Source organism: Oryctolagus cuniculus, chromosome 12 (assembly GCF_964237555.1).
Source record: "Oryctolagus cuniculus chromosome 12, mOryCun1.1, whole genome shotgun sequence".
In the NCBI taxonomy this organism is placed as follows: Eukaryota; Metazoa; Chordata; class Mammalia; order Lagomorpha; family Leporidae; genus Oryctolagus; species Oryctolagus cuniculus.
Window position 1 is genome coordinate 15,178,329 of NC_091443.1, and position 25,790 is coordinate 15,204,118.

At 41.1% G+C, this 25,790-nt stretch overlaps 1 long non-coding RNA gene across 1 annotated transcript in view; it reads left to right on the top strand.

The window, feature by feature from the left end:
• LOC127483729 (uncharacterized) overlaps nt 1-25,790 on the top strand; it is a 99,475-nt gene that overhangs the window by 68,172 nt on the left and 5,513 nt on the right. Inside the window, exon 3 of the long non-coding RNA XR_011380679.1 lies at nt 16,800-16,931. This is a non-coding gene — a long non-coding RNA (uncharacterized lncRNA). The remainder of the gene's footprint in view (nt 1-16,799; nt 16,932-25,790) is intronic.

Here is a 25,790-nt window from a genome sequence, read left to right on the forward strand (position 1 = left end):
CTGATTTCATTTTCCTTGGTTAAACTTCCAGGAGAGGGATGGCTGGGTCATATGGTAGGACTATATTCAGATTTCTGAAGAATCTCAAAACTGTCTTCCATAGTGGCTTTACCAGTTTACTTTCCCACCAACAGTGGATTAGTGTGTTTTTCCTCCTACATTCTTACCAGCATTTGTTGTTTGTTGATGTCTGTATGAAAACCATTCTAACTGGGGTGAAATGAAACCTCATTGTGGTTTTGAGTTGCATTTCTCTGATGGCTAGTGATCCAACTATTTTTTCATGTATCTGTTAGCCATTTGTATTTCCTCTTTTGAAAATTGTCCATCTAAGTTCTTTGCCCATCTCTTAACTGGGTAGTTTTGTTGTTGTGGAGTTTCTCGAACTCTTTATACATTTTGGTATTTAATCCTTTATCAGTTGTATACTTTGCAAATAATTTCTCCCATTCTGTTGGGTACTTCTTCACTTTCATGAATGTTTCTTTTGCAGTACAGAAGCCTCTCTATTTGATGTAATCCCATTTGTTAATTTTGACTTTGATTGCCTGTGCCTCTGGGATCTTTTCCAAGAACTCTTTGCCTGCACCAATATCTTGCAGAGTTTCCTCAATGTTCTCTAATAATTTCATGGTATCAGGTTGTAGATTTAGGTCTTTAATCCATTTAGAATGGCTTTTGTGTAAGGTGTAAAGTAGGAATCTTTCTTCATACTTCTGCATGTGGAAATCTATTTTTCTCAGAACCACTTGATGAAGACACTTTCCTTGCTCCAGGGATTGGTTTTAGCTCCTTGGTCGAATATATGTTGGTTGTAAATGCTTGGGTTTAAATTTGGGTTAGTTCTTCTTCAAATGTCTAGTAGAATTCAGTGTTGAAGCCATCCAGTCCTGGGCTTTCCTTTGTTGGGAGGGTCTTTATTACTGATTCAATCTCTGCCTTGGTAATGGGTCTGTTTAGGTTGTCTATGTCTTTGTGGCTCAATTTAGGCAGCTTGTATGTGTCCAGGAATCTATCCATTTCTTCTAGGTTTCCCAGTCTGTTTTCACAGAGTTATTTGTAGTAATTTCTGATGATTATTTTTAGTTCTGAGGTGTCTGTGACATTTTCCTTTTTCATCTCTAATTTTATTGGTTTGGGTCTTCTCTTTTTTTTGGTTAGTTGGCCAATGGTGTGTCAATTTTGTTTATTTATTTTTAAAAAACAGCTCTTCATTTTGCTGATCTTTTGTATCGTTATTTTTGTTTTAATTTTGTTGATTTATTTTCTAATTTTAATTATTTCTTTTCTCCTACTAGTTTTGGGTTTGGTTTGCGTTTGTTCTTCTAGCCCCTTGAGATGCATTGATAGCTCATTTATATGGTGCCTTTCCAATTTTTTGATGTAGGTACCAATTGCTATAAGCTTTCCTATTAACACTGCTTCTTCTGTATCCCATTAGTTTTGATATGTTATATTGTCATCTTCATTTGTTTCCAGAAATTTTTTTATTTCTCTTTTAATTTCTTCTATGACTCACTGTTCATTCAGGAGCATGTTGTTCAGTCTCCATGTGTTTTCATATGTTCTAGAGATTCCTGAGTTGCTGATTTCCAGCTTTGTTGAACTGTGGTCTGAGAAGATGCATGGTATGATTATGATTTTTTTTTAATTTACAGATACATACTGAAATTCATATGGGAAGAATGTGCATTCTGCAACTGTAAGATGAATAGCTCTGTAGATATCTATTAGGTCTATTTGGCCAATAGTGTAGATTAACCCTGCTGTTTCCTTGATGATTTTCTCTCTTGTTGATCTGTCCATTAATTAAAGTGGTGTGTTCAAATCCCACATTACTATTGCATTTGAGTCTATGTCTCCCTTTAGATCCCTTAATATTTTTAACCACGTGCCCTGTAATTAGGTGTATATATGTTTATAATAGTTACATCTTCCTGTTGATCCCTTAATCATTACATAGTGCCCTTATTTGTCTCTTTTAACAGCTTTTGTGTTAACGTCTACTTTGTCTGATATAAGGATGGCTACACCAGCTCTTTTTTGCTTTCTGTTGGCATTGGATATCTTTTTCCATCCTTTTATTTTCAGTCTGCATGCATCTTTGTTGGTAAAATGTGTTTCTTGTAGGCAGCAAATAGATGGGTTTTGTTCTTTAATCCGTTCAGCCAGTCTGTGTCTTTTAACAGGAGAGTTGAGACCATTTACATTCAAGGTGACTATTTTATTTTGTCTTCTCTATTGCATTTCTTTTTTTGAAAACTTTCATTTAATAAATAAAAAATTCAAAAGTACAATTTTTGGATTATAGCAGTTCTTCCCCCCATAACCACCCTTGCACCCACAAACCATCCTATCTCTTACTCCCTCTCCCTTCCCATTCTAAAGATTCATTTTTAATTATTTTTATATACAGAAGATAAACTCCATACTGATGAAAGATTTCAACAGTTTGAACCCACACAGATACACAAAGTATAAAGTACTGTTTGAAGATTAGTTTTCCCATTAATTCTCATAGTACAACATATTAAGGACAGAGGTCCTACAGGGGAGCAAGTGCACAGTGATTCCTGTTGTTGATTCAACAATTGACACTCTTATTTATGACATCAGTAATCACCCCAAGCTCTTGTCATGAGCTGCCAAGGCTATGGAAGCCTTTTGAGTTCGCCAACTCCGATCTTATTTAGACAAGGCCATAATGAAAATGGAAGTTCTCTCCTCCCTTCAGAGAAAGGTACCTCCTTCTTTGATGGCCTCTTCTTTCCACTGGGATCTCACTCACAGAGATCTTTCATTTAGGTCATTTTTTTTTTTGCCACAGTGTCTTGGCTTTCCATGCCTGAGAAACTCTCATGAGCTTTTTAGCAAGATCTGAATGCCGTAAGGGGCTGATTCTGAGGCCAGAGAGCTGTTAAGGGCATTTTTCATTCTATGAGTCTGCTGTGTATCCTGCTTCCCAAGTTGGATCATTTGCTTCTTTTTAATTCTATCAATTATTATCAGCAGACACTGGTCTTATTTATGTGATCACTTTGATAATTAATCCTATCTTTATGATCAACTATGAACTTAAACTGATTACCTTAACTAGTAAGTTGGCATTGGTACATGGCACCTTAATGGGATTTGGAGTCCCCTGGCATGTTTCTAGCTCTACCATTAGGGGTAAGTCCAAGTGAGTGAGTGCCAAACTGTACATCTCCTCTCTCTCAGATTCCCACTCTTATTTTTAACAGGGATCAATTTTCTGTTAAATTTAAACACCTAAGAATAATTGTGTGTTAATTAAAGAGTTCAACCAATGGTAATAAATAGAACAAGAAAATACTAAAAAGAATAAAATAGTAAGCCGTTCCTCGATAGTCAGGACAAGGGATGATCAAGTCATTGTTTCTCATAGTTTCAGTTTCACTTCTACAGGTTTCCTTTTAGGTGCTCATATGATATTGGTCCCTTTGGGAATGGCTTATTTCACTCAGCATGATGTTTCTCAGATTCCTCCATTTTGTTGCAAATGACTGGATTTCATTTTTTTTTACTGCTATGAAGTATTCTATAGAGTGGATATCCCATAATTTCTTTATCCAGTCTTCTGTTGATGGGCATTCAGGTTGATCCTGTGTCTTAGCTATTGTGAATTGAGCTGTAATAAACATTAAGGTGCAGATAGCTTTTTTGTTTGCCAATTTAATTTCCCTTGGGTAAATTCTGAGGAGTGGGATGGCTATGTCATGCAGTAGAGCTATCTTCAGGTTTCTGAGGAGTCTCCAAACTGACTTACACAGTGGCTTTACCAGTTTGCATTCCCACCAACAGTAGATTAGTGTGCCTTTTTCCCCTACATCCTCACCAGCATCTGTTGTTAGTTGATTTCTGTATGTAAGCCAATTCCAACTGGGGTGAGATGAAACCTCATTGATTTGTATTTGATTTGCATTTCTCTGATGGCTAGTGATCCTGAACATTTTTTCATGTGCCTTTTGGTTGCTTGGATTTCCTCTTTTGAAAAATATCTATTTAAGTCCTTGGCCCATCTCGTAAGTGGGTTGTTTGTTTTGTTGTTGTGGAGTTTTTAAATCTCTTTGTAGATTCTGATCATTAATCCTTTATCAGTTACATAATTTGTAAATATGTTCTCCCATAATGTTGGTTGCTTCTTCATTTTCCTGACTGTTTATTTTGCAGTACAGAAACTTCTCAATTTGATGCAATCCCAATTGCTAATTTTGGCTTTGACTGCGTGTGCCTCTGGGGTCTTTTCCAAGAAGTCTTTGCCGGTGCGTATATCTTGCAGGGTTTCTCCAATGTTCTCTAATAATTTGATGGTGTTGGGTCATAGGCTTAAATCTTTAATCCATATTGAGCAGATTTTTTTGTAAGGTGTAAGGTAGGGGTCTTGCTTCATGCTTCTGAATGTGGAAATCCAGTTTTCCCAGCACCATTTGTTGAATAGACTGTCCTTGCTCGAGGAATTGGTTTTAGCTCCTTAATCAAATAAAAGTTGGTTATAGATGTTTGGATTGATTTCTGGTGTTTCTGTTCTGTTCTATTGGTCTACCCATCTGTTTCTGTACCAGTACCAGTCTGTTTTGATTTTAACTGCCCTGTAGTATGTCTTGAAATCTGGCATTGTGATCCCTCCAGCTCTGTTGTACAAGATTGCTTTAGCTAGTCATGGTCTCCATATGAATTTCAGCATCATTTTTTTCAGATCTGAGAAGAAGGTCTTTGGTATTCTGATTGGTATCGCATTGAATCTATAAATTGCTTTTGGGAGAATGGACATTTTGATGATATTGATTCTTCCAATCAATGAACATGGAAGATTTTTCCATTTTTTGGTATCCTCTTCTATTTCTTTCTTTAAGGTTTTGTAATTCTCATCGTAGAGATCTTTAACATCTTTGATTAAGTTTATTTCAAGGTATTTGATTTTTTTTGTAGCTGTTGTGAATGGGATTGATCTTAGAAGTTCTTTCTCAGCTGTGGCATTGTCTGTGTATACAGAGGCTAATGATTTTTGTGCATTGATTTTATATCCTGCTACTTTGCCAAACTCTTCTATGAGTTCCAATAATCTCTTAGTGAGGTTCTTTGGATCCCCTCAGTCCCAAATTGACTTTCCCCAAATGGTAGTGTTAGAAACGTGCCAGGGGAATCCAATCCAATCCCATCAAGGTGGCATGTACCAATGCCATCTCACTAGTCCAGGTGATCAATTTCAGTTCACAATTGATCACACTGATAGGACTAAGAGTCAAAGGGATCACATAAACAAGCCTAGTGTCTGCAAATACTATCTGATAGAATCAAAAAGGGAAAGAACAATCCAACATGGGAAGCGGGATACACGGGTACCTTTCTCTGAAGGGAGGAGAGAACCTCCACTTTGACTACGATCTTGTCTAAATAAGATCAGAGTCAGTGAACTCAAAAGGCCTCCATAGCCTTGGCTACTCATGACAAGAGCCTAGGGGGATTACTGATGCCATAAACAAGAGTGTCAATTTGTTAAGTCAACAACAGGAGTTACTGTGCACTTACTCCTTATGTAGGATCTGGCAAGTCTTCAAATCAATACTGGAAAATTGTTCTATAAATACGGTTTTCCAAGATTTGTAGCTGTAAGAAGAAATCCCTAGGCTCCCAACATAAACATGGCTCAGAAAGGCCAAAGATGAAGAAGAGCATAAGCAAGAAGACAAATCAGAGGAACAATGCCACTTACTTTAGGCTTCAGTAAAGTCAAACTGTGAACCTTCCCAAATGCCCTAAAGGAGAATCCTCTCCTCTCAAATCCCTGACTGTAGATCACTGAGAGGTTGAGTTCCCTAGTTGTTGGCAGCACAGACTCAGTTTCTGTCTCTATTTAAAACATTTAAAAAATTCTTTAGGAAATGTAATATTTCATATGGAAATTTATTTACATGTGTCCCATAAATGGAGTCATTTTAAGCAGCTCTGGAAATCCATGGAAGAACTTAAACTTTTCACATTGAGCAGATTTCTGCCCAGCACACATTGAGATGGTAACTCTCTGGAAGTTTAAGAGACCAGATCTAGATCATATCATAGCGAGAGACCTTCCATCTGCTGGTTCCCCGTCAAATGCCCCCAACAGCCAGTTTGTGCAGGCTGAACCCAGGAGACCAGAACTCAACCCAAGTGTCTCCCAGATATCTGAGCCATTGCCTGCTGCCTCGCAGAGTGCTTTAGCAGGAAACTGGATCAAAAGTGGAGGAGCTGGAGTTGATTTAGGCACTGTTAAAGGATACGGGAGTCCCAAATGGGTCCTAATGACTGTACCAAATGTCTGTCACTGATGTATTTTCCTTTCTGTAAAATATGATCTGATATGATGTGCTTTTTAAAAATTTAGATCATTATCATATATCAGTAAACTCGACAACACAATCAATACAGTAGAATTATGTTTAGGTAGGAAAAGCAACTGGTAAGCTTCCCCCCTCCCCATTCTATAGGACGTCTAACAGCCATTGGAACTCTCTCTTTTCAATTTCCTTCTTCCATTTTCACAAAACATTCTTTCAGCTTATAGGTACCCTGTCTATTTAAAGGCTCCCCAAGAAAATGCTGGCTGTCCCTAAAGCCTGCAATTAGTTTCTAGCCTAGGAAGTATATTATAGTTTAAATATAAATATTTCCCTTCTTCCCTGTTGAGTAAGTGGCAATAACCTCAGAATAAGCGAGAAAGTAGGCATAAGCAAGGAGGCACAGCAGCAGGAAACAGCAGAACTAAGGGCTGTACACTGGAAGCAACAATTATCCAATTACACTCTTACAGTGTGGTTTGAAAGCCCATAGCATGCCTCTAATGAAATAATCAAAATGTTATTGAGTTGTAGTCACATCAGTGCACTCTGATAATATTGGTTTGAATATGGTATAGTACAGGGGAAGATGTATATGAGATATATGGTGACCTTGAGCAAGATTTTCGAAGCCCAAAAACATGGTGGGTGGAGGTGTTTCAATACTAGGCAAAAAATTATACATTAAAAATAAGCATTTTTGAGAAGATGAGCAGCAGGGTAGATGCCTGGGCTTTTAGATTCAACTGATATAAATCAGTAAAAATAAGAGCTGCAAATAGAGTTGGCCCACTGGCTGGTTGCCTGGACAAAAGGAAGTTCATGGCAAGGAAGCTGCATGGGAGGAATCTCAGGCTAGTATTGACAGGGATCAAGTGACTAAGGGAGAGTATTTCTAATGACTAACGACTGAGGTATGCAGTTCTGGCCATGCGTAGGGTATGGGAACAATGGGAAAGTAACAACAGAAGTAGAGAGACAGCTAAAGCTTTCATCTCTTGACCATCCAGCTCTCAGCTGACAGAGCAGTCTCTGACTGACTTCTGGTTGCTGACTGGAGCTGTTTTCAGAGCCAGAGTGGGACTGAGTGCACCCTTTATTCTGACACTTATTGATCAAGAACTCCTTCTGAGTTCTAACCTGTCAGTTAGCTGTTAAGTACCCACATAGTTCCTTAGATCAGATGTTGCCTGAGATGAATTGAGAGCCAAGAATCTCTACTAGAAATTCAAAACTCAGCAGTCACTTTCTCTCTCCCTGTCTCTCTCTCTGTTTCTCTCTCTCTCTCATGCCCAATTTGTTGGTTTGCTTTGCTCTCACATTATTGGTATGATATTCAGATGATTTAGTGGTTCTTCCTTTTGATCTTTGCCCAGCATTTTGTTCAGGCAATGCTTAAGCCTGCATCTTTTTTCATCATGGCCACTGTTCATAATCTCAAGACTCCACTTTAACCATTACCTGGGCACTTATGCTTCCTTACCAGAGAGTTCTTGCCTTTCAGTCCTTGAGCACATTATTCCATCTGAGGCCACAAGTTTGTCTGATCCCAATGACTGACACTGGTTTTATTACTATCTTGTCATGAGAACCTACAGGTAGTGCTTTGACTCGCCACATTTATGCCACTGTAAAATGTGGTAAATGAACGCATCTCAACCCTAAAAAGGTATCAATTTATTAAATTTATTAAGTTATATAAGATTTTTTTTTTTTGACAGGCAGAGTGGACAGTGAGAGAGAGAGACAGAGAGAAAGGTCCTCCTTTTGCCGTTGGTTCACCCTCCAATGGCCGCCGCGGCTGGCGCGCTGCGGCCGGCGCACCGTGCTGATCCGATGGCAGGAGCCAGGAGCCAGGTGCTTTTCCTGGTCTCCCATGGGGTGCAGGGCCCAAGCACCTGGGCCATCCTCCACTGCACTCCCTGGCCACAGCAGAGAGCTGGCCTGGAAGAGGGGCAACCGGGACAGAATCCGGCGCCCCGACCGGGACTAGAACCCAGTGTGCCGGCGCCGCAAGGCGGAGGATTAGCCTAGTGAGCCGCGGCGCCGGCCAAGTTATATAAGATATTAAAGGTTACCTACACAAGGTTTCCCTTTCTCTGATTTATGTCATCATATTCAAGTTTTCACTACTAAATATAGAAAATAATATCAGATAACTGAATTGTTTTAGTTGCTTTACACTTTTAGCAAACAAATTAATACAAACAGCTTTATAAAATATGCACCACACAATCATTTTTATTTTACAGATAACAAAATTGAGCTTAGAGAAGAAATAGCTTTCCCAAGAGCCAGTGGGTGAAACACACACACACACACACACACACACACACACTACTGTTGTCTCTATTAGGAGATGCTGTAATATTTCTTAAGAGTCAAGCTTCTACCTCATTAAACCAAGGAGATCAAACAATACTTGAAGCCTAGTTCCAACATACACTCACTCCAGTTCCCAAGGTACACTCATTCCTGAACAAAGACAATAGGAAATATGAAATAAAGTTACTTCACTTTAATAGGCCTGCCCTCAAAGCTCAAATGAAAACTAGATTAAAGCTCAAGAAAGAGATCCCATATCCAACCAGCACTCTTTCAGTTCAAAGACTAAACTCAAATTCTTATCAGGAGGTGTTGCCCTGATTTGGAAAGATGGGATACTCATAAGTGCTTGTGAGGAAACTAAAGAAAAGGAAAACTATATGGCTGCTCATCCTTCACTTTATTATAATATTAATATAGGCAGAAACACACAAAAAAATCAAGAAGTACCAGATATAGGATAAGAAAGCATATAGAGAACAAATGCTCAGGTGAGTGAAAACCCAAGACCAGTTTTGTTGAAAGAAGACAGGAGCAGCACACTTGTGAAATTTTAAACAGTCAGACATGTCACAGAATCATCCTGATGACTCAACTTGATTGAAGACTTCTTTTCTTTGAGAGGAGAGGTAAATTCATACAGAAGAAAAGAGAGAGAAGGGGTGTGGAAAGGAAAGAGATCCTCTTTCCAGAGAGACCCCAAGCTAATATGTACATTTATGACTCTTCTGAATTCTATTTCCACATATCCATAGTAAGAGGAATTCGAAATAATCTCTCCCATCCCATAGCCACTAATATTCCATGGAAAAGGAAAATTTGAAACACAAAATAATTTAATTGGATCTAATTTCTTTCCTCTTCTATACAGCAAAGAGAAATTCAGTATGCCCGGTTTCTCTTGTCTCCTAGGAAAGAACAAAATGCTAATTGCCACAAAATCCCAGGGCTTACTCTATTAGCACAGAGCAAAGTGAAGTACATGCTCAAAGAATGAACATTCTTTCCTTATATAAAAATATTTGTGAGTAGGCTGGTGCCGCGGCTCACTAGGCTAACCCTCTGCCTGCGGCACCGGCACCCGGGTTCTAGTCCTGCTTGGGGCGCCAGATTCTGTCCCGGTTGCTCCTCTTCCAGTCCAGCTCTCTGCTGTGGCCCAGGAAGGCAGTGGAGGATGGCCCAAGACCTTGGGCCCTGCACCTTCTTGGGAGACCAGGAGGAAGAACCTGACTCCTGGCTTCGGATCGGCGCAGTACATGGGCCGTAGCGGCCATTTGGGGGGTGAACCAACTGAAGGAAGACCTTTCTCTCTGTCTCCCTCTCTCTCACTGTCTAACTCTGCCTGTCAAAAAAAAAAAAAAAAAATTTGTGAGACAAAGCACATCTTGGTGACACACTCTGATTTCCTCATTTCCATTTAGTTTTTGGTAGCTGCAGTTCCCAGCCCACAAAAGTAGCTGATTTCCAGTAGAACATTCTGGACAACAGCAATTTGGGTGCCGAGGGGAAAGTTTTTGTAGTCACCAGCTGAAGGTTGTGGGCTCTGAATGATCAAGAACAACAGAGTTGAATAGGAACAAAATCTCCTCCTTCCAAAGTTTTCTGAAGGAGGGGGCAAATATTTTTATACCATAATTCTCATCTGAGTTGTGTCAGCTTGGCTGCGAGGCACTAAGGGAGGGGAGAATAGCAATGTCGTTCTCCTGACTACAGGGCTCTGCCAGGGACTTGTCTGGGAAGGCGCAGCCTCCTACCTCCCTGCATCCAACTTTACCCTAGATCTCTCCTGCCAACCTGGATGTCCCATCAGCATTTCAAACTTAAGAGCTCCCAATCTGAATTTGTGCTCTCCCAACCATCGCTTCCATTTCCCTAACTAGCACTTTCCATAATCTTCTATTGAGTTCAGAACCCATTCTTTTAATTTCTCAACATAAGAATCTTGCAGTCATCTTTGGCCCCTCTTTTCTGCTCATACTTCACATATAATCTATAAAAAAAATTGATGGGGCCAGTGCTGTAGCTTAGCAGATAAAGCCGCGGACTGCTATACCAGCATCCCATATGGGTGCTGGTTCGAGTCCCAGCTCCTTTTCTGATCCAGCTCTCTTCTATGGCCTGGGTCAGCAGTGAAAGATGGCCCAAGTTCTTAGGCCCCTGTACTCAAATGGGGGACCCAAAAGAAGCTCCAGGTTCCTGGCTTCAGATCAGCCCAGCCCTGGCTATTGCAACCACTGGGAGAGTGAACTGGCAGATGGAAGATCTCTCTCTCTCTCTCTCTCTTAGCCTCTGCCTCTCTGTAACTCTCTGCCCTTCAAACAAATAAATATTTTTTAAAAATCTTGATAAATCTTCCTTCAAAATGTACTCAGAAACTACTACCTCCAATATTCACACTGTGGTATAAGCTGTTATCATCTCATTATCTAGGTTGCTATGACAGTTTTCTCATGGGATTTCCTCCTTCCTCAAGTCAGCCCATTTTCAACACAGGAGCCAGAGAGATCCTGTTCAAATATAAAACAAATAAGTTCACTCCTTTGATCAAAACCTTCCATGGTAATAAGGGTAAGTTACGTCTCTTGCATCAACAAGTAAACCCTGAAATCTCAGTTGCTTAATACAAAAAACAGACTTTGTTACTCACATGCAACCTGGAGCTCTGTGGTCCAGTGATGTTCCAACAGACCTCCCTTCCAACAGAGAGACAGAGAGGCAGGCTGCTTTGCTCTTGCAGCCATGTCTTCAGAAACAAGTGGTTTCTGTGTAGCAATGGCTGTGGATGTGAGAGCGTGAGAAACGCATGTGTGCTCTGCTGCGCTTTGTTCTCCCCATGACACACATCATTTCTGCTCTTACCAGCCATAACCCATGTTCTGCACCTGCTCATTCAGGGGATCTGGTAAATGAGGGTACCTACATGAGTATTTGGTCAGCACTAATATCTCTGCCACACCTTCCAAGTGCTTTCTATCTCTTTTGGAATTAAAGACAAAGTCCTTGCAAGGCTACCGTGGTCTTCTCTTAGCTCAGGGCCATTGCTCTATTCATTTATCCTGCCTGTGATGCTCATTCCTGATGCTCATTCTTGCATCTTTTTTTGACAGTCAGTAGCAGACAGCCTCCTGATAGAGGCAGGGAAGTAGTGAAGAATTGAGGACTGCTGGCATCTGTGCCAAAGCCCACCACGGACCACCTGAAACTGCAGCCCCTTCAATGCACACAGAACTGCCAGGTTGGCGCTAGCTATAAATATCCAATGTGGCTGCACACTTGCATACTCACACCACTTTCTAGATTTCAACCTGTGTGCTGCAGCCCAGTGTGCTCCAGACACCATATTTCTGAAATTTTCAAACAAAAGGGCACAGAAGTGGGTGGTACTCAATCTCCACTCCATCCTTTTTTTTTTTTTTTTTTTGGACAGGCAGAGTTGACAGAGAGAGAGAGAGAGAGAGAGAGAGAGAAAGGTCTTCCTTTTCTGTTGGTTCATCCTTCAAATGGCTGCTACGGCCTGCGCGCTGCGCCAATCCGAAGGCAGGAGCCAGGTGCTTCCTCCTGGTCTCCCATGTGGGTGCAGGGCCCAAGCACTTTGGGCCATCCTCCACTGCCTTGCCAGGCCACAGCAGAGAGCTGGACTGGAAGAGGAGCAACCGGGACAGAATCCGGCGCCCCGACCAGGACTAGAACCTGGGGTACCGGTGCTGCAGACTGTGGATTAGCCAAGTGAGCCACCATGCTTATCTCCACTCCATTTGAATATTCAAGTAAATGTCACCCCAGGCACCGCTCCTTTATCCTACCTGTAAAAGCAGACCCTGAACTTTGTTAAAGGCCTACCTTATGAGGTTGCCTGCCCTCCCTTCTGAGTGTGTACTTTCCCTTTGCCTTTAAGTAGATTTTGCTTTCCTTCTTGCCTGTGCCCATGTATCTTCCTTGAATTTTTCCATGTGTGGAGATAAGAACCTGGACCAAGTCTAGCCAGAGGCCTTCCTCCCAATACTTCTATACAATTTTAAAACTGAAGATTTGTCCAGATATCTCCCCCCATCCCCGCCCAGTATAATACTTGCAATAGAAAAATACATTATTACTATCACAATATTTTTTTTGAACTGCATATAATCTACCACTCTTAACCAGACGTCATCAATTTTACTCACACTCATTTGTGTGTAACATACAAGTGTATTTATTTCTATACAATTTATCACACTTGTCTGTTCACGTATCCACTACCACAGTGAAGACCCAGAACATTTTCATCACCACAAGGATCTGTTGCCCTTATGCAGCCACCTCCACCTCCTTCCTATCACTGCCCCCTCCATCCTGTCCTTATTCTGTTACCCATTTCTAAAATTGTGTGATTTCAAGAATATTATATTAACAGACGTCATACCTTGTGTCACCACCCTGCATGTGGGCTTGTGTGTGTGTGTGCTTCATAAAGATAGACAGAAATAGTTAAGATTCCAAGGATCAAAGGTAAGAGGGTCTATGCTGAGCTTCAATCATTCAGCTTTGGAACTGTAGCCTGCAATTCAGATACAGTGGCAGCACTCTGCAATGCTGTGTTGACCCTAACCAGCCACGGGACAAGTGACAGGGTCCTTTGGTCACCTTTGCCTTGCATCTCATCAGCCTCACTCCCATCACAGTAAATCCTTTCATTATGTTAAAATGGGATGTCATTACTGGAATTCAAAAGGAAGAAACCAGCTGCTTTTGTCCTCCAGGAAGCACTAATCAGCCTGCAGCCACCCTGGTCCCAGGGGATGGAGAACGTGTGCAGACTAATCACAAGCCTGCTGCCTTTTGCACCCCGTGTGGCTCAGGCTGTAACACCTGCAGTTTCAAGCCGAAAGTATTTTTAGAATCTGGAGTTTCCCCCTGGCCCTTATCTTGCGTTTGATGCCTTTATTACACATCTCCTTTTGCAATAGCTTCCTCCCTGGTTTCTGATTTCCAGCCAAATCTTTTTGCATGTTAACAGCAAAATGCATCTCCCTAAAACACAGCCCCAATCTTGAGAGCCCCGTGCTGCATGTAAATTATAGCCCAGACTCCTCATCCACCCTTAAATGCTTTCTAAAATTGCACCCCAGTCCAGGTTTCCAGGCTCACAGCTTGACTTCTGCAATCCTTCTTGTAGACACACAGGGTCTTATTCAAAGCTGCCCTCTCACCTGCTGTGGGGTCAAACAATCTCCTTGTGAGCTTTAGAGACAGAAACAAAACCTGCACTCATACTGTTATGGTCAGAGTATTTGTGCCCACTTATTCCCCTCCCCCATTAATGCATTAATACTAACTCCCCAAGTGATGGTATCAGCAGGTGAAGCCTTTGGAAAGAGATTAGATCCTGAAGGTGGCACCTTCCTGAGTGGTATCAGTGCCCTAATGAGAAGGGACCTTTGACAACCCCCTTGGGTCTCTGAACAGTTTCCCTTCCCAGTCTACTTGTTGTTGCAGGTGTCAGCTGGCCACAACCAGTATTCTACCCACCATCCTTTTGTATGCCAAGAAAACACACTTACCCAGAACTACAATTGACTCAAAATTTAACAACAGAGGTCAGTCGTCAAAATTGAAAGAGAGGAAGAACAGGCACTCCTACTAGGTGCTTACACAACCTTCCACACCACATCTTCCCCAGCAAGGTTTGATGATAACTGGAGAGAAGGGGTGGGGCCACGTTGCTTGTGGGTGAAGATTGCAGTCTTGCTGAAAGCTTGGTGTCAGGCTCCTGACTGGAGAAGCAAGGCATGGCTGCCCTTATCTGGAACCTGCCCAGCCTCTCCTGCTGACCAGGAAGAGGAGAGCTCCACTGGAAAAATCCCACAGAGAAATGGAGACCTCCTCTGTCACCTCTGTCTTTCTGACATCACAGATGCTCTGCTACCAGCTGGACACCAGCACTTCTTCCTCACGTCACAGCCTTTCAGTCGCTTTTCTTCCTCACTGAGGTCTCCATGCTTTTTAATTTGCACCTGTGCCCTGTCTGGTGTCTACTTCTGCACACTTGTCTTTAGTCTCCCCCACCACTCTCCATATCTAACCAGAGGAACTCGAGTGGTGGCAACCTGCAGGAACAATATCAAGCTAGTGTGTATGTGACACCCTGCTCATAACAAGCACCATACTAAGCTCAACTCCGACCTTATTGCCAAATCCTTAAAACCTCTGAGTTCAGCCTAATTACTTTAGTTACTTTACAGATGAGAAGGCTGAGGCTTAACAAGATTAATAATTCCAGGCAGTATCTGGGCCAGGAGCACATAGTGTATGAGGTTTTGTTGACTGAATAATTGGCTCCTGATCTATTGCAGTTAAATGAATATGCAGAAGTCTCTTCTAGCATCAGTTTTAGTTTATTTCTGAGCTTCTTTATCAAAGCACATTGCGTTAAGGTCTTTGTACCACTCCTTTAACAATGTATTTTTTAATTTCTTTAAAGAATTAGCTTGAGTGCTCGCTTCAGCAGCACGTATACTAAAATTGGAACGAAGAATAAGTTTGAGACTTATATTATGGTTTTTCCCTAAAGAATTGTCTAACCATTTCGACAAGATGTAGTGAACACTGCCTTTCAAATTTTAATGTGCAGAACATCCAATGGATGTTGTTAGATATAGATTCTGACTCAGGGCAGGTGTGGCCTGACACGGTGGTTTCAAGAATTTCCCAGGTGATCCAAAGCTGCTCATTTGAGGACCAGACTTTAAGAAGCAAGAGTTTAAAATCTATTTAGACTTGACTCACTTTATTCATAGAAGTAAATTACAAGTTATCTGGTCCTTACCCACTGGGAATGAGGGCTCCAGGACAGAGCCAAGGAGACTGATGTGGTTTGAATTGCATGCTTCAAGAACTAATATGTTGAAGTCCCAGTCCCCAGTACTCAGAATATTTGGAACTAAGATCATTGCAAATGTAATTCCTTAAGTCAAGATGAGGTCACCCTGGATTAAGGCGGACCCTAATCCACTACACTGTATTTATTAAAAGAGGAGGTTTGGAGATAACATGTGCACATAGAGAACTCCGGGTGAATGTGAAGGCAGAGTTCAGGATGATGCATCTATAAGCCAAGGAACGTCAAAGATTGCCAACAAAATTTGAGAAGCTGGGAGAGGTCAGCAACTGATTCTCTCTTGAAGGCCACACAAGAAACCAACCCAATTCCTCTAACACCTTGACCTTGGATGTCCAGCCCCCACCAACTGTGACAGGATGAATGTCTTGTTTATGCCCCTGAGTCTGTGGCACTAATTATGGCAGCCTGAGTAGACTAATAATGGAAGGACAATGCATTTTCACACTACAACAATATTACAAAGTCTACTCGTGAAAGGAATGAGAATGCCCTGCCCCGCATTATTAATTAGAAGCTCAGTGTGGAGGAGCAGGGGTTGTGAATCCTTTAAAGGGCAGATAGTACAAGAAGCATCACTCATTCTTACTTAACACTTACCTTGTCACTTTATCCTTAGCATGATTTGAGTCTCAGTTTGCTTCATGAAGGGTCTGTCGTGTCTCTTCTTGTCCAGAAGCCTCAGCGTACAGTACTACCTGAACACAGGCTGCAATGTTTCCTGGCCTCAAACCATTAAAGTAGAAAACTGAGGCAGGCATTCAGGGCAGCGGTTCAGGCACCACTTGGGATTCCTGCATTCCACATCAGCATGCCTGGATTCCAGTCCCAGCTCTGGTTCTGATTCCAGCCTCCTGCTAATGTACATCCTGGGAGGCAGCAGGTGATGACCCAAGTATTTAGGACCCTGCCACCCATGTGGGATGCCCACATTCTTAGCTCCTGACGTTGTCCTGGCTCAGCCATAGCTGTGGCAGACGTCTGTGGGGGGGGGGGGTGAAATAGTGGATGGGAACTCTCTTTCTCTGCTTATCAAATAAATAATATAAATAAATAAAAACAGAAAAATTTATCCAGCTTGTAGCAAAAGAGGAATAGATTCCAAATACATGAAAGATTCAATGTGCATTATTGGTACAGATGAAATGAAAGGCAAAACTGGCAGCCCACAGAGATGGGCGCCTTAGTCCTACACCTGCAAGGAACTAAATTGAATGAGCTTAGAAGCCTATTTCCCCTGTTTGGACCTATTTCCCCAGGTCCAAGTCCAGCCCAGCAGACAACCTGACTCAGATTTGTGTGAACCAGAGCAGAAAACACAAACAAGCTTCCTGGAACTTCTGATCTACAAAATTACTGCTAAGTGGTGGCGACTGTCTATGCAGCCACAGGTAACTAATACACTGTCCAACCTGACAGTGCCTGAAAGGGCTCTGGCCTTTCCCTCCCACCTCTCCCCTGGCAGGGCCTTTCCACAGATGGACTGGGCTAGCTGCTCTGCAACATCGTGTTCTGTTGCATGCTGTTGGTTGCTATGGTTTTTCTGTATTTGCTGAGGAAAACCTACCACACGGCCACTTGCCCACAATGCTGTCTGGAATAGGGTCTCCCATTTAATTGAAAATAAGTGGGACCCTGCGAATGGCTGTAATTTGAAATGAACGTAGCAGCAGTCAAATTAAATGAGTCCCAGATTTGAAAATAAATCTGAGTGGAAGAAAAATTAAAACTGAAGAGAACCACCTTCCTGCTGCTAAAATCAAAGACCATCTGCTGATTTTATGTGGCTGTATGTGCATGTTCTCTTCCATAAAGTACGGATGTCAGGGGTAGAAAGGGCACTGCTGGGAAAACCAGCGAGTTAGTTTACCCCAAAGAAAAAGCCTTGTGGGAAATGAAATTTTAAAGAACTTTGTTTTGTTGTAAATTTTTTTGATCACCATGCATAGTTTTTTTTTTTCAAAATATGCATTTTCCAAACTTTTTGATTGCTCCTTGTGTAATAGCATCCACTCTTACCTACAGTGCTACCTTGAAAATCTTAGTCTGTTCCAGCTACAGTAACAAAATCCTCAAAATTGGGTCACTTATAAACAACGAGAATTTATTTGTCCCAGTTCAAAACTGGAAGTCTGAAGGGGATCCACTTCCTGGTTCACAAAGGCAACTTCTCACTGTGTGCTCACTTGATGAGAGGCACAACAGAGACTATTTTACCAGGGCTCCAATTCCATTTGTAGGGGCAGAGTCCTCTTGGCCCAACCACTTCTTAAGGTCTCCAGCTCCAAATGCCATCACCTTGGGCATTAAGTTGTAATGTATGACTTTTCCACTTGGGACTGGGGGCACAGATACTCACACCCAAGCAACAGGTACCTTATTGACCTGTTGCTTATTTTAACATTAGGTATTCAACTTGAAAACCAGAGTGATAATCAAATTAGTATCTACTGACAGGCACTATGCAACTATCAGCCATTTCATTATTAAAAATATATAAAAGTAGAGTGACTTTGCTTTATAAAATTTAAAAATATTTTCCTCTAAAAACACTATCCTCCTATTTGTCTCTTTAAATTTTTATTATATTGATAACAGTGAATAAAAGAGACCTTAGGAATAGAGTAAAATATAGTAACCAGAAGCTTCAGTCCTGCCTTTTGCTATTTGTGTGACATCAGAAGAAATCCCTCTCGCACCCCTCTCTCCTAGTCTTTCTGTCCCTGGGGTGGGGTGAAGCAGAGCCATCCACACAATTATGTCTGTGAGAGTAACTGCCACACTGCAGAAGGCTGCTCCATGAATGTCTCTCTCCTTGCAGAGGAGGTGGGGGACTTCTCTTAGATCCCCATGTGTCAGCAAAAGACATGAGTCCTGAGCTAGAGGTTGTCTGTTTCAGTTTTCCCCTTTACTTAAAACGTGTGCCTCATAGCACCGGAGGTGGAAAGTGTCCAAAAACTGCCAACATTCTCAAAGCAGAAGACAGGTTTCTTTCAGTGTGGGCTCTCAGGCTGTGTTCCTCTAATTCCTCCTTAGCTTTTCTTTAAATCAGGTTCTTTGTAAACAAGACAGGCTGTCTGTGCACTCTTCCTGGAGTTTCTTGCTTCCTCCATCAGGGCTCAATTGCTTATAGTCCGACTCCAGCCCCCTGGAATTCTACAGAAGGGGCTGTGGCGAGGAAACGACATCCTAAGCGGCGAAATCCAGAGGCTCCTTTTTCAGTATTTCCCTGTGTATCCTTCTCTGCAGTGTTTTAGAATTTCCGCCCACTCCCTCTTGCTAAGATCTTTTCCTCTCACACCTCCCCTGACAGCTGTTTTTTGTTGTTGTTGTTGTTGGTTCTTCTCCCTTACTCATCTCCTTGAGGCCAGGGTATACTGAGGCAGCTTCAATCTCTCATGAGCTCTAAGGATACAGTTGTTACCTTTTTGGTAATTTTACTATTTAGTGGATGTCACAGTAGTCAATTTAAATTGGCTGTAGTGGGGGTATTTACACAAGAATTAGCAAATGCTACGAACTGGGATCTTGCATTCTCTTTTTCCATGGAGCTGGTGTTGAACCATTGCCTATACATCACTATCTTGAGTTCCTGTTCCCAATACTCACCTCCTAAATACAAGGGTGAAACAGGTTTTGCCTTCAAGTGTTTTCTGATTTATATCCTTTCAGGTGATCTATCTTTCCTGCACTTCTCTGTCACACACTTCTGCCTATGAATGATTCACAAGCCCACCTTTTTTTTCTCTCCAGACCTACATAATTAATTGATCATTATTTTCTCTTGGTGGATGCTTAAACTCAATTCATGTAGCCATAAATAGAAACGTATTAATGACCTTTCTCTGCCCTAAGGAAGGACGTTGTATCTGCATGAAATCTAGGGACACGTCCCTCCACTCTCCCTCCTTTCCCCCACTGGTCACTTAATCACCACATTTGCCCTTTATGCTTCCTGAGGAGCTTTCAAAACTCCACTGCTCTGCATTTTTACTGACAATGATCCAGTTCAGATCACCACCATCTCCCACCCACCTCAGCCGTGTAAATACGGAAAGACTGTCATTTGCACATTTAATAGTCCTAGCACTTTTGTCAAAAATCACTAAAGCATGTATGCCAGCGTTCCTTTGCGGACCACATATTTTATTTTGTATATCTGCATGTCTCTCCGTATGCTAGTACCACTCCATTTTGAGCATTGTAGTTTTGTAGGAAGTTTTGGAGTTGAGAAGTACGAATCCTATAGTTTGTTCTTCTTTCCAAAGGTTGTTTTTGCTATTAAGGGTATCTTGACAGTACACATGAATGCTAGGATGCTTTTCTATTTCTGTAGGAAACAGATTCAGAATTTTCATAGGAACTATATGAAATTTGTGGATCATTTTCCACAGTGCTGGCAATATAACAATGTTAAGTCTTCCCATCCTTTCAGAGACAAATTTCCATTCATTTATGTCTTTAATTTCTGTCAGCAATGTGGTTTTCACTAAACAAGTCTGGCTTCCTTGGCCAAGTTAATGCTAAGTAATTTATACTTTTGATGCTGCTGGAATTAATTTTTGTATGTTGATTTTTTTTCTCTTGCTACATTGCTGAGTTTATTAGTTCTAACAGTTATTCTTTATGAGGATACTACAAATGAGGGAATTTCAAGATATTTGTGAGGAATGATTTTAAAATTAAAAAGATAAAGATAAACCTTATTTCTTAACATAAGTACCATCAAGTTCAAGACTCTTTTGTAAATTGATGGCATCAAACATTTCATCTACCCCTAAAGAACTGAAGGACCTGGGAATTTAACCAAGTCTACGCAGTCAGTATTTTCTCTTTCTTTCTTTCTTTCTTTCTTTCTTTCTTTCTTTCTTTCTTTCTTTCTTTCTTTTTCTTTTTTTTTTTTTTTTTTTGACAAGCAGAATTAGACAATGAGAGAGACAGAGGCAGAGAGAAAGATCTTCCTTTTTCCGTTGGTTCACCCCCCAAGTGGCCACCACGGCCGGTGCATTGCGGCCGGCGCACCGCGCAGATCCAAAGCCAGGAGCTAGGTGCTTCCTCCTGGTCTCCCGTGCGGGTGCAGGGCCCAAGCACCTGGACCATCCTCCACTACACTCCTGGGCCACAGGAGAGAGCTGGACTGGAAAAGGAGCAACTGGGACAGAATCCGGCATCTCAACCGGGACTAGAACCTGTGGTGCCAGCACCGCAGGTGGAGGATTACCCTAGTGAGCCGCGGCGCCAGCCATCAGTCAGTATTTTCAAAAAGTATTGTTTACTGAAGAAATATATAAAAAAAATTTTTTTAATATTAGGGAAAGAAAATCACAGGGAGACAAATCAGGACTAGAAGGCAAATCCTTAATTTTTTCTTGTGAAAAAATTGTCTTTGTTTGATAGCAGAATGATCAGGAACCATCTTATGGTGGAGAAGTATTCTATGGCTACATTTTCTCTAGGCATTTTTCTGCAAAAACTTTGGCTAAAACGCTCAAACACTCATAATAAGCAGATGCTACCATTCTTTGGCCAGGCAGAAAGTCAACAACAAACAAAGTGACTTGAGCATCCCAAACAACTGTTGCCATGACCTTTGCTCTAGACTGCTCCACTTTTGCTTTTGACTGGACCACTTCCACCTCTTAGTAGCCATGGCTTTGATTGTGATTTGTCCTTAGGATCATGCTGGAAAATCCTTGTTTCATCTCCTGTTACACTTCTTCAAAGAAATGCTCCAGGATCTTGATCTTACTAGTTTAAGTGAGAGGCTGGAGTTTGGTAGGCCATTAAGATGCTACTTGCGATGCCGGTGTCTTCTTATGTTCTCTTGTTATATCAGAATGCCTGGGTTCAAGAATCACCTCTGCTTCCTATTCCGTCTGCCTGCTGGATTCTACCTTGGGCAGCAGAGGGTGGTGTCTTAGCTGCTTGAGTCCCTGTCATCCCTGTGGGAGACTTGTGCTGAGTTCCGGGTTCCGAGCTGCAATCTGGCCCAGCTCTGTTTATTATGGGCACTGGGGAGTAAACCATAGGATGTAACCAAACTCTCCCTCTTTCTCTCTCCCTATCTTTCTGCATTCTCTTCAATCTCATCTCTTTCTTTCCTTCTGACTCTGTACCTTTGAAACAGAGAAGCAATCTAAAATTTTTCTTTTAATGCTCCATTCTTGTCTGTAGCTGATGTGAGTGCAGTGGTTTTGGTACCCATCAAGTAGAAAGTTTATTCAGCTTTAATTTTTCAATCAGAATTGTGTAAACTGAACCAATTGAGATGTCTATGCTTTTGGACATTGTTTCTGCTGTTAACTGTTAGCTCTCTTTAATTAGGGCATGAACAGCATTAACTTTTTTTCTCCCAAATTAATGTGAATGGTTTGCTGCTACTGGCATTATCTCACGCCATCTTTAGAAAATGCCCATATGTAAAGTGTTGATTTCTTTCTAGCATTGTCTCTGTCAAAACTTTCTAAAACATTGGTAATTTAATCATTCTTCTGTCGCTCCCCCTCTTCGTGGAGGAACGACACAGGACCCTGCGCTGTTCTTTTCGTCTGCTCGGCCCTCCCCGGGTTTGCTGCTGGTTCTTCCCGGGTTGGCTACTATCCCTTCCACCTCCGTGGAAGGGCAGTTCCCCCTGGCCGCATTCCCCACTTCCGCAGGGGAGCGGCACACCGCCGGCCGGCTCTCTCGGGGGCTGCACAGGTGTTCCCCTTAGATGTTCCCCATAGATGTTCCTGGTGCATGCCGTCTCTCTCCTCCTTTATAGTCCTCCTCCGCCAATCCTAACTCGGCTGCCCACACGCCGAGTACGCTGCTCTCCAATCAGGAGCAGGTCCTACAGTTTATTGGTTGAACTGGAGGCAGCTGCGTAGAAGCTGTTTTCTCCTCTCCCAGCGCCATATTGTGGGAGAGCAGATGCATAGAATAAGTCTTAATTCCAGTAACTCAGTCTAGTCCGGGTTGCTCCCCACATTCTTCCAGTCAACTTTCTTTTTTTTTTCAACTTTTATTTAATGAATATAAATTTCCAAAGTACAGAATATGGATTACAATGGCTTCCCCCCCATAACGTCCCTCCAACCCGCAACCCTCCCCTTTCCCACTCCCTCTCCCCTTCCATTCACATCAAGATTCATTTTTGATTCTCTTTATATACAGAAGATCAGTTTAGCATACATTAAGTAAAGATTTCAACAGTTTGCTCCCACACAGAAACCAGTCAACTTTCAACATGGATTTGATGTTCATTCTTGCTTTCATTTGAGTGGAGTTCATGTTTCTCTGATAAGAGCTCTTCTCAAACTGATATAATTTCCATTAGTGCCTCAGGGGAGATGTTATTCAGACATATTGTAACATGTTAGCTCCTGTTTACTTTGGTGAGAAAGATTATGCAGCCCTGACTTAGTTTTTCATAATGTGCATTTTCCATGAACCTTCTGAAGACTCTCTATAAGATTATATCATCTTTGGACAGAGATACTTTTACTTTTTTCTTTCTAACTTGAATGTCTTTTATTTTTCTTGTCTAATTCCTCTAGCTAGAACTAGTACTGTTCTGAATAGAAGTAGTGAGAGTTGGTATATTTGCTTTGTTTTTGATCATTAAGAAACTGTTTTAAGTATCTCACCACTAAGAATCATCCTCTCTATGGTTTTTTATATACAACTTTTGTTGTGTTTAAGTTCTCTAGTTTTTTAAGTGGTGATTCTCAACATGAAAGGGTGTTGAATTTTGGTAAATACCTTTTTTATGCATTAATTGGGATCACTTTTTTTTTCCTACTGCATTCTCTTAGTGTGATATACTGTATTGATCAATTTTTGTATGTTGAACTCTCCTTGCATTTTAACATTTGGTAGTGATTATTGATCCTTTTAAATATGCAGTTGAATTTTGTTTGTTAGCATTGAATTGTGAATATTTTGAATCAGTTTTCATAAGAGTTTACAATCTCATTTCTTGTAATACCTTTGTTTGGCTTCGGTAGGGTAATGCTGGACTAAAAACATCTGGAAATATTTCTTCCCCTTGTATTTTTTCTAAAGATTTTAGAAGTTTACTTGAGAGATAGAATTACAGATAAACAGAGGGAGAGAGAGAAGTCTTCCATCTCCTGGTTCACTACCCAAATGGCTGCAATGACCAGAGTTGAGCCAATCTGAAGCCAGGAGCCAGGAGTTTCTTCTGGGTCTTCCCTGTACTTGGGCCATATTCTACTGCTTTTCCAGGCCATAGCAGAGAACTGGATTGGAAGAGGAGCAGTCTGGATACTAACTGGCACCCATATGGGATTCCAGAGGCAGAGGCTTAGCCTACTAAGCCACAGCACTGGCCTCTCCTTTTGAATTTTTGCATAAAATTTTAAGAAGGATTTATCTTAGCTCTTATTCAATTGTTTGCTAGAATTAACCAATGAAGACATCAAGTCCAAGACTATTCTTCATCAAGAGAAGTTTGATTACAAATTCAACATCCTAAGTAGTTATAATTTTATTCAGATTTTCTCTGTCATCATAATGTAGTCATTGCAGGTTTTATTTGTCATTGAATTTGTACATTTCATCTGTGTTATTATGTATAATGTTCATGATATTCTCTTTAAATCCTTTTTTATTTCTGTTGAATTGGTGGTAATATCCCCACTTTCATTTCTAATTTTAGTAATTAGAGTTTTCTATTTTTCTCTTAGTCCACCTAGCTAAAGGCTCAATTTGGTTAATCTTTCCAAAGAACCATTTTTTTTTTCTCTGCTGTTTTATATTCTTTTTTGTTTCTTCTCTAATTTGTATTATTGTCTTTCTTCTGTTAGCTTTGGGTTTAGTTGGTTCTTTTTCTAGTTTATTAAGTTGTAACAAATCAGGTTGTTGATTCAACTTCATTTTTTAATGTGTTTATAGCTATAAAATTTCCCCTTATCGTAGCTTCCACTGCTTCCCCTTAGTCTTTGGTGTGTTGCAGGTGAGTTTTGTTTCATTTTTCTCTATTTATTATTATTATTTTTTAAATCAGAGATACACGTAGAAGAAAAGAGACACGCAGGGAGATCTTCTATCTGCTGGTTCACTCCCCAAGTGGCTACAATTACCATGACTGAACCAGTATGAAGCCAGGAGCCAGTAGCTTCATTTGAATGCCCCATGTAGGTTGCAGGGGCTCAGGTACTTGGGTCATCTTCCATTGCTTTCCTCAGGCTTTTAGCAAAAGTGGAGCAACTGTGACACAAACTGGCTCCAATATGTGATGATGGTATGGCAAGTGGGAGCTTTTCCAGCTTTACCACAATGCCAGCTCAAAGTATTTTTTAAAAATATTTCTTGAGATTTCTTCATTAACCCATTGGTCATTTAAGAGTATTTTGTGTAAGTTCCACAAATCTGTGACTCTTCAAATTTTACTTTTGTTATTGATCCTGGCCTTTCTCACTCCTCCTTCTTCCCAGAATTATCCATTCCTTCCCCAACCCTGCAAACAATGTATCTTGGTGTCCCCACCGAGAAAACAGCAAAAGGCACAGAGTAGATTCTCAGCGTAAGCTGTGGACTGACTATAATAAGTGAATAAGGAAATTAGATGCATGGGACTAGGTACTGTTTCTTAGAAAAAAGCAAGAAGTTTATATTTTATCCTTCCAAAAAGTATCCTCTTTTGTTTAGAGACATGGATGGATGTGGCCCAGGAACCACATCTACAGGCACTTTCACAAGACCAGACTCCTGATAGCCATGAAGAAAAGGGCACAGCCTTCAGGTTTTAAATTTACCCATGAAGTTAGACACAAATTACCCATGAAGTTAGACGCATATTTTAAAATAAGGACATGTTTATAAACAAGTATTTCCCTAGGTTTGTGTCTCTGTTTCACTTTCACACAAAATGCAATTACTAGGTACAAAATAAGTAAATAAAAGTATCTCTTGTTGACTTATTCCTGTGAGACCAACATAATGGTTCACTGTTCTGTTTAGCTATTATTATAGCAAACTATTACTCTGTCTAATTTTGACCTCCAAAAGAAATTTCAGGACACAGAGATCCCACATGATCTGTTAATTATGGGTCCCTCTCACACATTTATTATCATATTTTCTCTCATGTGAAAAAGAACTGGAATAGTCCACCCTGGAAGCCAACGTCTAACTCTGGCGCTATAAATCATTATTTCATTGACTAATTCTATACTTTCATGGGATTTCTTTATTTTCCCCCGAATGCTCTTTTTCTGTTCCAGAATCCCATTCAGGATTTTGTG